Here is a 12,415-nt window from a genome sequence, read left to right as displayed (position 1 = left end):
TAACCACTCCTTTCTATATGCAATTATAAAACTATGTATGTACAATAAATCATCAGTATTGATGGAATGTTATTGACACAATGGTGTGCAGTCTCATTCCTTGAGCGCTCAAAATACTCAGTCTTATTGGGAACGGCCGCAGCACAAACAGGGATAGATTTATCCAAACCAAATTTCCATAACAGAGAAAGGGGCACACAGAGAGGCCCAGGACGCCAGCTTTAAATACTTGTTGCTGTTAGAGGCAGACAATGGCGGTATAACACAGCTATCATCTGCAAGGAACGATGGGGGCTCAGCTTATAACCAATAACCATGCAACAAAGATGTGGACCCAACATTGGTTGTACAAGTACAACCCGGTGCCAAGGGGGTTAAAGAGTTACTTACAAAATCAAACGTTACCCCCTATCCATAGCACAGGAAATAACTTACTGATCACTGGGAGTCCGACAGTCGGAACCTCCAGAGATCCTAAAAATCAGGCCCAGCGGAGCCCCGTCCAGAATGCAGCAGAGATGGCCAACCTCTCCTCAGTCATTGTCTATAGGACGTCTGGAGAAAGCCGAGCATCAGACCCAGCCGTCCTTGACGATCCCTCACACATCCGGTGACTAGTAAGCTATCAGCTATTCTATGCACATGGACTCTTTACTGATTTGGGGATTTCCAAAGGATCTGAAGGCGAGTACAATGACGGAGGGGCTGGTATAATCGCTGGAGAACATAGGATCCCATCCCCGTGTTACCTTGGTGCATCCTCGGTTCACAATGTTTGCTCCATTCAGAGGATTATTACCATCCGTCTCCTTCCTGAAATATTAAAAAAATAAATGAAAAATCATTTACCAACAAAAATGTAGTTCATGTTAAAAGACGTCAGAGATCCGAGGTAGCTGCTAATCCTATAACGCACCTCACACAAATACGCATCGATAGTGATAGGAGCCCGCGCCAAAATCAGCACATCGGCCAAAAAGGGGCAATTAATCTGCAATAGGAAGGCTGTTCCCTAAGGTACCGGACGGCATATAGCCAGGTATGACAACAATTACTGATTAATGGAGGCCTGACTAGACCCCACTGATCCTCGACTAGAGGGGTCACAACCCGAGATACTGACAGCTCCCATCCGAGTAGGTGATGCCACGCGTGGAAGTGAGGACTCCTGCACTGCGAGGGGGTGAGGTTCCCCCAGCACCGCGAGGAGGTGAGGTCCCCCCAGCACCGCGAGGGGGTGAGGTCCCCCCAGCACCGCGAGGGGGTGAGGTCCCCCCAGCACCGCGAGGGGGTGAGGTCCCCCCAGCACCGCGAGGGGGTGACGTCCCCCCAGCACCGCGAGGGGGTGACGTCCCCCCAGCACCGCGAGGGGGTGACGTCCCCCCAGCACCGCGAGGGGGTGACGTCCCCCCAGCACCGCGAGGGGGTGACGTCCCCCCAGCACTGTGAGGGGGTGACGTCCCCCAAGCACCGCAAGGGGGTGAGGTCCCCCAAGCACCGCAAGGGGGTGAGGTCCCCCCAGCACCGCGAGGGGGTGAGGTCCCCCCAGCACCGCGAGGGGCTGAGGACTCCCGCACAGCGAGGGGGTGAGGTCACCCAGCACGACGAGGAGGTGAGCTCCCCCAGCACCGCGAGGGGGTGAGGTCCCCCAGCACCACAAGGTGGGGTTCCCCGCACCGTGATGCCCCCCGCACCACGAGGAGGTGACGCACCTGCATCACCACAGATCGTCAGCTCCGTGGTCATGCAGCGAGGTGCACTGCGCTGGATATAACTGTACAATACAGACACTGGTGTCCACTCCGGGGGACACAAGACGAGGCGCGGACACTCACAGGTCGGCCGGCCTGCAGATCACAGAGTGAGACGTCCAGTCTTGCTTCTGGCACTGCACGGAGCAGTAACGAGTCTGATGGCAGCGGGAGCAGTGGCTGGATCCTGGTGGACACAAGACAGAACGTCATCTCAGAACGTCGCGGAGGTGACAGAGAGCAACATCCGCACTGGAGATGCGAGAACATGTGCAGTCCGACAATATATCCCAAGCTGAACTGGTCTCTAAGGTCATGTTCACATCTGTGACATGTTCCTAGGACCCCTGTCCCTGACTATCTAAACCGGCCCATAATCACCAGAATAATGTGTAAAACACTATCGTCAGGTGAGATGATATTTAGGTGAGCATTTCTCGGCAGCGCATAGTCCTGAGTAACCAGTATGTGCTGCCGAGAACATGATACACTGTGCATAGAACGATCGTATGAACTATCTATTTTATGTATAAATGCCAATTATATCTTACCGGTGAGACCACAGTTGTGGCAGGTGGGAGCTCGGGTCACAGGCTTTATAGTCCCAAACAATTTGTCATTATCAACAGACAGTAAGTTTTCCAGGGGCAATCGCTACTTCCACTCCTTGTTAGCAGCCGTGGTATCCTGCATGAACACGAACCGACTGTGAGGACGGAATCACACTAACATTTCTTCAACACGATAGGACCCCACTGACCATAAGAGCTTACACTCTACAGGAGAGAGAGAGGACCTCACTGACCATAAGAGCTTACACTCTATAGGAGAGAGAGGACCTCACTGACCATAAGAGCTTACACTCTACAGGAGGGCGAGGACCCCGCTGATCATAAGAGCTTACACTCTATAGGACAGAGAGGACCTCACTGACCATAAGAGCTTACACTCTACAGAAGAGAGGACCCCACTGACCATAATAGCTTACACTCTACAGGAGAAAAAGGACCCCACTGACCATAAGAGCTTACAATCTACAGGAGAGAGAGGACCCCGCTGACCATAAGAGCTTACACTCTACAGGAGAGAGAGGACCCCACTGACCATAAGAGCTTACACTCTACAGGAGAGAGAGGACCCCACTGACTACAAGAGCTTACAATCTACAGGAGAGAGAGGACCCCACTGACTACAAGAGCTTACAATCTACAGGAGAGAGAGGACCTCACTGACCATAAGAGCTTACACTCTACAGGAGAGAGGACCCCACTGACCATAAGAGCTTACACTCTACAGGAGAGAGAGGACCCACTGACCATAAGAGCTTACACTCTACAGGAGAGAGGACCTCACTGACCATAAGAGCTTACACTCTACAGAAGAGAGGACCCCACTGACCATAAGAGCTTACACTCTACAGGAGAGAGAGGACTTCACTGACCATAAGAGCTTACACTCTACAGGAGAGAGAGGACCTCACTGACCATAAGAGCTTACACTCTACAGGAGAGAGAGGACCCCACTGACCATAAGAGCTTACACTCTACAGGAGAGAGAAGACCCCACTGACCATAAGAGCTTACACTCTACAGGAGATAGAGGATCCCACTGACCATAAGAGCTTACACTCTACAGGAGAGAGAGGACCCCACTGACCATAAGAGCTTACACTCTACAGGAGAGAGGACCCCACTGACCATAAGAGCTTACACTCTACAGGAGAGAGAGGACCCCACTGACCATAAGAGCTTACACTCTACAGGAGAGAGAGGACCCCACTGACCATAAGAGCTTACACTCTACAGGAGAGAGAGGACCCCACTGACCATAAGAGCTTACACTCTACAGGAGAGGACCCCACTGACAATAAGAGCTTACACTCTACAGGAGAGAGAGGACCCCACTGACCATAAGAGCTTACAATCTACAGGAGAGAGAGGACCCCACTGACCATAAGAGCTTACACTCTACAGGAGAGAGAGGACCCCACTGGTCATAAGAGCTTACACTCTACAGGAGAGAGAGGACCCCACTGACCATAAGAGCTTACACTCTACAGGAGAGAGAGGACTTCACTGACCATAAGAGCTTACACTCTACAGGAGAGAGAGGACCCCACTGACCATAAGAGCTTACACTCTACAGGAGAGAGAGGACCCCACTGACCATAAGAGCTTACACTCTACAGGAGAGAGAGGACCCCACTGACTACAAGAGCTTACAATCTACAGGAGAGAGAGGACCTCACTGACCATAAGAGCTTACACTCTACAGGAGAGAGGACCCCACTGACCATAAGAGCTTACACTCTACAGGAGAGAGAGGACCCCACTGACCATAAGAGCTTACACTCTACAGGAGAGAGAGGACCCCACTGACCATAAGAGCTTACACTCTACAGGAGAGAGAGGACCCCACTGACTACAAGAGCTTACAATCTACAGGAGAGAGAGGACCTCACTGACCATAAGAGCTTACACTCTACAGGAGAGAGGACCCCACTGACCATAAGAGCTTACACTCTACAGGAGAGAGAGGACCCCACTGACCATAAGAGCTTACACTCTACAGGAGAGAGAGGACCCCACTGACCATAAGAGCTTACACTCTACAGGAGAGAGGACCTCACTGACCATAAGAGCTTACACTCTACAGAAGAGAGGACCCCACTGACCATAAGAGCTTACACTCTACAGGAGAGAGAGGACTTCACTGACCATAAGAGCTTACACTCTACAGGAGAGAGAGGACCTCACTGACCATAAGAGCTTACACTCTACAGGAGAGAGAGGACCCCACTGATCATAAGAGCTTACACTCTACAGGAGAGAGAGGACCCCACTGACCATAAGAGCTTACACTCAACAGGAGAGAGAGGACCCCACTGACCATAAGAGCTTACACTCTACAGGAGAGAGAGGACCCCACTGATCATGAGCTTACACTCTACAGGAGAGAGAGGACCCCACTGACCATAAGAGCTTACACTCTACAGGAGAGAGAGGACCCCACTGACCATAAGAGCTTACACTCTACAGGAGAGAGAGGACTTCACTGACCATAAGAGCTTACACTCTACAGGAGAGAGAGGATCCCACTGACCATAAGAGCTTACACTCTACAGGAGAGAGAGGACCTCACTGACCATAAGAGCTTACACTCTACAGGAGAGAGAGGACCCCACTGATCATAAGAGCTTACACTCTACAGGAGATAGAGGATCCCACTGACCATAAGAGCTTACACTCTACAGGAGAGAGAGGACCCCACTGACTACAAGAGCTTACAATCTACAGGAGAGAGAGGACCTCACTGACCATAAGAGCTTACACTCTACAGGAGAGAGAGGACCTCACTGACCATAAGAGCTTACACTCTACAGGAGAGAGAGGACCCCACTGATCATAAGAGCTTACACTCTACAGGAGATAGAGGACCCCACTGATCATAAGAGCTTACACTCTACAGGAGATAGAGGATCCCACTGACCATAAGAGCTTACACTCTACAGGAGAGAGAGGACCCCACTGATCATAAGAGCTTACACTCTACAGGAAAGAGAGTGGACTCCACTGACTATAAGAGCTTACACTCTACAGGAGAGGACCCCACTGACCATAATAGCTTACACTCTACAGGAGAAAAAGGACCCCACTGACCATAAGAGCTTACACTCTACAGGAGAGAGGACCCCGCTGACCATAAGAGCTTACACTCTACAGGAGAGAGAGAGGACCCCACTGATCATAAGAGCTTACACTCTACAGGAGAGAGAAAGGACCCCACTGACCATAAGAGCTTACACTCTACAGGAGAGAGAGGACCCCACTGACCATAAGAGCTTACACTATACAGGAGAGAGAGGACCCCACTGACCATAAGAGCTTACACTCTACAGGAGAGAGAGGACCCCACTGATCATAAGAGCTTACACTCTACAGGAGAGAGAAAGGACCCCACTGACCATAAGAGTTAACACTCTACAGAAGAGAGAGGACCCTACTGACCATAAGAACTTACACTCTACAGGAGAGAGGACCCCACTGACCATAAGAGCTGACACTCAACAGGAGAAAAAGGACCCCACTGACCATAAAAGCTTACACTCTACAGGAGAGAGAGAGGACCCCGCTGACCATAAGAGCTTACACTCTACAGGAGAGAGGACCCCACTGACCATAAGAGCTTACACTCTACAGGAGAGAGAGAGGACCCCACTGATCATAAGAGCTTACACTCTACAGGAGAGAGAGGACCCCACTGACCATAAAAGCTTACACTCTACAGGAGAGAGAGAGGACCCCGCTGACCATAAGAGCTTACAATCTACAGGAGAGAGAGGACCCCGCTGACCATAAGAGCTTACACTCTACAGGAGAGAGGACCCCACTGACCATAAGAGCTTACACTCTACAGGAGAGAGAGGACCCCACTGATCATAAGAGCTTACACTCTACAGGAGAGAGAGGACTTCACTGACCATAAGAGCTTACACTCTACAGGAGAGAGAGGACCCCACTGACCATAAGAGCTTACACTCTACAGGAGAGAGAGGACCTCACTGACCATAAGAGCTTACACTCTACAGGAGAGAGAGGACCCCACTGATCATAAGAGCTTACACTCTACAGGAGATAGAGGATCCCACTGACCATAAGAGCTTACACTCTACAGGAGAGAGAGGACCCCACTGACCATAAGAGCTTACACTCTACAGGAGAGAGAGGACCCCACTGACCATAAGAGCTTACACTCTACAGGAGAGAGAGGACCCCACTGATCATGAGCTTACACTCTACAGGAGAGAGAGGACTTCACTGACCATAAGAGCTTACACTATACAGGAGAGAGAGGACCCCACTGATCATAAGAGCTTACACTCTACAGGAGATAGAGGATCTCACTGACCATAAGAGCTTACACTCTACAGGAGAGAGAGGACCCCACTGACCATAAGAGCTTACACTCTACAGGAGAGAGAGGACCCCACTGACCATAAGAGCTTACACTCTACAGGAGAGAGAGGACCCCACTGACCATAAGAGCTTACACTCTACAGGAGAGAGAGGACCCCACTGATCATGAGCTTACACTCTACAGGAGAGAGAGGACTTCACTGACCATAAGAGCTTACACTCTACAGGAGAGAGAGGACCCCGCTGACCATAAGAGCTGACACTCTACAGGAGAGAGAGGACCCCACTGACCATAAGAGCTTACACTCTACAGGAGAGAGAGGACCCCACTGATCATAAGAGCTTACACTCTACAGGAGAGAGAGGACCCCACTGACCATAAGAGCTTACACTCTACAGGAGAGAGAAGACCCCACTGACCATAAGAGCTTACACTCTACAGGAGAGAGAGGACCCCACTGACCATAAGAGCTTACACTCTACAGGAGAGAGAGGACCCCACTGACCATAAGAGCTTACACTCTACAGGAGAGAGAGGACCCCACTGATCATAAGAGCTTACACTCTACAGGAAAGAGAGTGGACTCCACTGACTATAAGAGCTTACACTCTACAGGAGAGGACCCCACTGACTATAAGAGCTTACACTCTACAGGAGAGAGAGGACCCCGCTGACCATAAGAGCTTACACTCTACAGGAGAGAGGACCCCACTGACCATAAGTGCTTACACTCTACAGGAGAGAGAAAGGACCCCACTGACCATGAGCTTACACTCTACAGAAGAGAGGACCCCACTGACCATAATAGCTTACACTCTACAGGAGAAAAAGGACCCCACTGACCATAAGAGCTTACACTCTACAGGAGAGAGAGAGGACCCCACTGATCATAAGAGCTTACACTCTACAGGAGAGAGAAAGGACCCCACTGACCATAAGAGCTTACACTCTACAGGAGAGAGAGGACCCCACTGACCATAAGAGCTTACACTATACAGGAGAGAGAGGACCCCACTGACCATAAGAGCTTACACTCTACAGGAGAGAGAGGACCCCACTGATCATAAGAGCTTACACTCTACAGGAGAGAGAAAGGACCCCACTGACCATAAGAGCTTACACTCTACAGAAGAGAGGACCCCACTGACCATAAGAACTTACACTCTACAGGAGAGAGGACCCCACTGACCATAAGAGCTGACACTCAACAGGAGAGAGAGAGGACCACACTGACCATAAGAGCTTACACTCTACAGGAGAAAAAGGACCCCACTGACCATAAAAGCTTACACTCTACAGGAGAGAGAGAGAGGACCCCGCTGACCATAAGAGCTTACACTCTACAGGAGAGAGGACCCCACTGACCATAAGAGCTTACACTCTACAGGAGAGAGAGAGGACCCCACTGACCATAAGAGCTTACACTCTACAGGAGAGAGGACCCCACTGACCATAAGAGCTTACACTCTACAGGAGAGAGAGAGGACCCCACTGACCATAAGAGCTTACACTCTACAGGAGAGGACCCCACTGACCATAAGAGCTTACACTCTACAGGAGAGAGAGGACCCCACTGATCATAAGAGCTTACACTCTACAGGAGAGAGAGGACCCCACTGACCATAAAAGCTTACACTCTACAGGAGAGAGAGAGGACCCCGCTGACCATAAGAGCTTACAATCTACAGGAGAGAGAGGACCCCGCTGACCATAAGAGCTTACACTCTACAGGAGAGAGGACCCCACTGACCATAACAGCTTACACTCTACAGGAGAGAGAGAGGACCCCGCTGACCATAAGAGCTTACACTCTACAGGAGAGAGAGAGGACCCCACTGACCATAAGAGCTTACACTCTACAGGAGAGAGGACCCCACTGACCATAAGAGCTTACACTCTACAGGAGAGAGAGGACCCCACTGACCATAAGAGCTTACACTCTACAGGAGAGAGAGGACCCCACTGATCATAAGAGCTTACACTCTACAGGAGAGAGAAAGGACCCCACTGACCATAAGAGCTTACACTCTACAGAAGAGAGGACCCCACTGACCATAAGAACTTACACTCTACAGGAGAGAGGACCCCACTGACCATAAGAGCTTACACTCTACAGGAGAGAGAGAGGACCCCACTGACCATAAGAGCTTACACTCTACAGGAGAGAGGACCCCACTGACCATAAGAGCTTACACTCTACAGGAGAGAGAGAGGACCCCACTGACCATAAGAGCTTACACTCTACAGGAGATAGAGGACCCCACTGATCATAAGAGCTTACACTCTACAGGAGAGGACCCCACTGACCATAAGAGCTTACACTCTACAGGAGAGAGAGGACCCCACTGACCATAAGAGCTTACACTCTACAGGAGAGAGAGGACCCCACTGACCATAAAAGCTTACACTCTACAGGAGAGAGAGAGGACCCCACTGACCATAAGAGCTTACAATCTACAGGAGAGAGAGGACCCCGCTGACCATAAGAGCTTACACTCTTACAGGAGAGAGGACCCCACTGACCATAAGAGCTTACACTCTACAGGAGAGAGAGAGGACCCCGCTGACCATAAGAGCTTACACTCTACAGGAGAGAGAGAGAACCCCACTGACCATAAGAGCTTACACTCTTAGGCTATTGTGCATACGTTGCGGATTTTGCTGCGGATCTGCAGCAGTTTTCCATGTGTTGTACAGTATCATGTAAATGTATGGAAAATTAAATCCGCAGTGCACATGGTGAGGAAAATACAGCATGGTGCGGAAAATACAGCGCAGAAACGTAGCGTATTTTCCACAGCATGTCAATTCTGCGGATTCTGCAGCGGTTTACACCTGCTCCACAATAGGAATCCGCAGGTGTAAAACCGCAGGTGGAATCCGCACAAAAACCGCGGTAAATCCGCAGGTAAAACGCAGTGCGTTTTACCTGCGTATTTTGCAAAAACGGTGCAGAAAAATCCGCACACAAATCTGCAAGAGCTTACATTCTACAGGAGAGGACCCCACTGACCATAAGAGCTTACACTCTACAGGAGAGAGAGGACCCCACTGATCATAAGAGCTTACACTCTACAGGAGAGAGAGGACCCCACTGACCATAAAAGCTTACACTCTACAGGAGAGAGAGAGGACCTCACTGACCATAAGAGCTTACACTCTACAGGAGAGAGAGGACCCCGCTGACCATAAGAGCTTACACTCTACAGGAGAGAGGACCCCACTGACCATAAGAGCTTACACTCTACAGGAGAGAGAGAGGACCCCGCTGACCATAAGAGCTTACACTCTACAGGAGAGAGAGAGAACCCCACTGACCATAAGAGCTTACACTCTTAGGCTATTGTGCATACGTTGCGGATTTTGCTGCGGATCTGCAGCAGTTTTCCATGTGTTGTACAGTATCATGTAAATGTATGGAAAATTAAATCCGCAGTGCACATGGTGCGGAAAATACAGCATGGTGCGGAAAATACAGCGCAGAAACGTAGCGTATTTTCCACAGCATGTCAATTCTGCGGATTCTGCAGCGGTTTACACCTGCTCCACAATAGGAATCCGCAGGTGTAAAACCGCAGGTGGAATCCGCACAAAAACCGCGGTAAATCCGCAGGTAAAACGCAGTGCGTTTTACCTGCGTATTTTGCAAAAACGGTGCAGAAAAATCCGCACACAAATCTGCAACGTGTGCACATAGCCTTATAACCCGCTATCAGTGAGGGTCTGTATGAGACCACCAGTTTCTTGCACCAGTTATTTCCCATCAGCCTGACTCTATAGTGAAGCAGGACTGATGGTAGTCAGTGTAATGGCCTCGGCAGCACAGTCTCCGTAGAAGCTGCTGAGGTGGGCCATGTTATCCTGGACGTTTCCTGGGGGAGAGCAGGATAAAAACTGAATAAACAATGTAAGTAAAAATCTCCAAAGCCGAATTGTGGATCACTGCAGATATCTGTCAGTGTAAAAGTCTTGTGTGTTGGTTGTGTTCTTTCCATGTTAGCAAAGTTGTTGTTATTTAAAAATGTTTAATATAAGAAAAATACTTGATTTAAAAAAAAAAAATATATATATATATATATATATATATATATATATATATATATATATATATATATATATATATATATTTCTCTCTCTCTCTCTCTAAGGCTGCATGGCTCTGCAGCTCTCAGCCGGGCTATCAGCACTGCTGCAGCACGTCGTCTGCGGCTACAGGCTGTGCCGCTATCTTTACTTCTGTAGACGGCGCCCATTGTCTCCTGGTGGGAGGTAAAAGAATATAGAGCAACTTTCTAATATATCATTCTTATTTCTCATCATTTTCAAAATGTCTCCTGTCAGTGAATAAACAAGTGTGTGCAATAAGAGACTGCAGACACTGCGCACAACTGTCACCAGCCTAAGCAAAGCACTGTCATCTGAACGGCGGCAGAACCAGACCGCACAGGGACCCGGCGGCAGAACCAGACCAAGCAGGGACCGGCGGCAGCACCAGACCGTGCAGGGACCGGCGGCAGAACCAGACCAAGCAGGGACCGGCGGCAGCACCAGACCAAGCAGGGACCGGCGGCAGCACCAGACCAAGCAGGGACCAGCGGCAGAACCAAACCAAGCAGGGACTCGGCGGCAGCACCAGACCAAGCAGGGACCGGCGGCAGCACCAGACCAAGCAGGGACCGGCGGCAGCACCAGACCGCGCAGGGACCAGCGGCAGAACCAAACCAAGCAGGGACTCGGCGGCAGCACCAGACCAAGCAGGGACCGGCGGCAGAACCAGACCAAGCAGGGACCCGGCAGCAGAACCAGACCGCGCAGGGACCCGGCGGCAGAACCAGACCAAGCAGGGACCGGCAGCAGCACCAGACCAAGCAGGGACCCGGCAGCAGAACCAGACCAAGCAGGGACCCGGCAGCAGAACCAGACCGCGCAGGGACCCGGCGGCAGAACCAGACCAAGCAGGGACCGGCAGCAGCACCAGACCAAGCAGGGACCGGCAGCAGCAGAACCAGACCAAGCAGGGACCAGCGGCAGCACCAGACCAAGCAGGGACCCGGCAGCAGCACCAGACCAAGCAGGGACCCGGCAGCAGCAGAACCAGACCGCGCAGGGACCAGCGGCAGCACCAGACCAAGCAGGGACCGGCAGCAGCACCAGACCGTGCAGAGACCGGTGTCATATCCCCGGTTATGGGGCTCCAGCTCAAAGTTTTCCCAGTTACGGGCCCTGGGCTCTGCGTATCCATGGTTACGGGCCCATATAATGGTAGCTGACGTAGAACTGACTGGCTGCTCAGGAGACACGTTCACTCCCCAGCACCCGCCGGCGGCCTCAGGACAAGGACTATTCCCGCCACCTCCTTCTCCTCCCGGGCGCCGCTTCTCCTCCGGGCACCGTGCAGTCTCCGTCCTCCCCCGCTTACCCACCTGCCGCGGAGCCGAACAGCCGCTCCACACAAGACAGTCCTCGCCTCAGCGCGCAACCACGATACCGCGAGATTTGGGTGTAATCACAACTTCGCCCTCCAGCGACCAATACGGGCACTACAGGGGTAGGAAACTGGGGCAGGAGAGGAGCCTGGAGGTAAAAGTGAGGCAGGAGAGGAGCAGGGAGGGAGAGAGGAGCCTGGAGGAGAGAGGGGAGGCAGGAGAGGAGCAGGAAGGAAGAGAGGAGCCTGGAGGAGAGAGGGGAGGCAGGAGAGGAGCAGGAAGGAAGAGAGGAGCCTGGAGGTGAAGTGAGGCAGGAGAGGA

The 12,415-nt window shown here is 51.4% G+C and overlaps 1 long non-coding RNA gene across 1 annotated transcript; it reads right to left on the bottom strand.

Moving 5' to 3' along the window:
• Window positions 1-660: 660 nt before the first annotated feature.
• On the bottom strand, window positions 661-12,132 carry LOC143768320 (uncharacterized). Its single transcript, XR_013213802.1, has 4 exons — window positions 12,092-12,132; window positions 2,303-2,438; window positions 1,836-1,938; window positions 661-813 (listed from the first exon to the last, which is right to left on the bottom strand). It is a non-coding gene; the product is annotated as an uncharacterized LOC143768320 (long non-coding RNA).
• Between the last annotated feature and the right edge of the window lie 283 nt (window positions 12,133-12,415).

The sequence above is a fragment of the Ranitomeya variabilis genome, chromosome 4, assembly GCF_051348905.1.
Source record: "Ranitomeya variabilis isolate aRanVar5 chromosome 4, aRanVar5.hap1, whole genome shotgun sequence".
Taxonomy (NCBI): domain Eukaryota; kingdom Metazoa; phylum Chordata; class Amphibia; order Anura; family Dendrobatidae; genus Ranitomeya; species Ranitomeya variabilis.
Note: the sequence above shows the minus strand (reverse complement) of the source record. Positions and strands in the feature narration are given on the sequence as shown.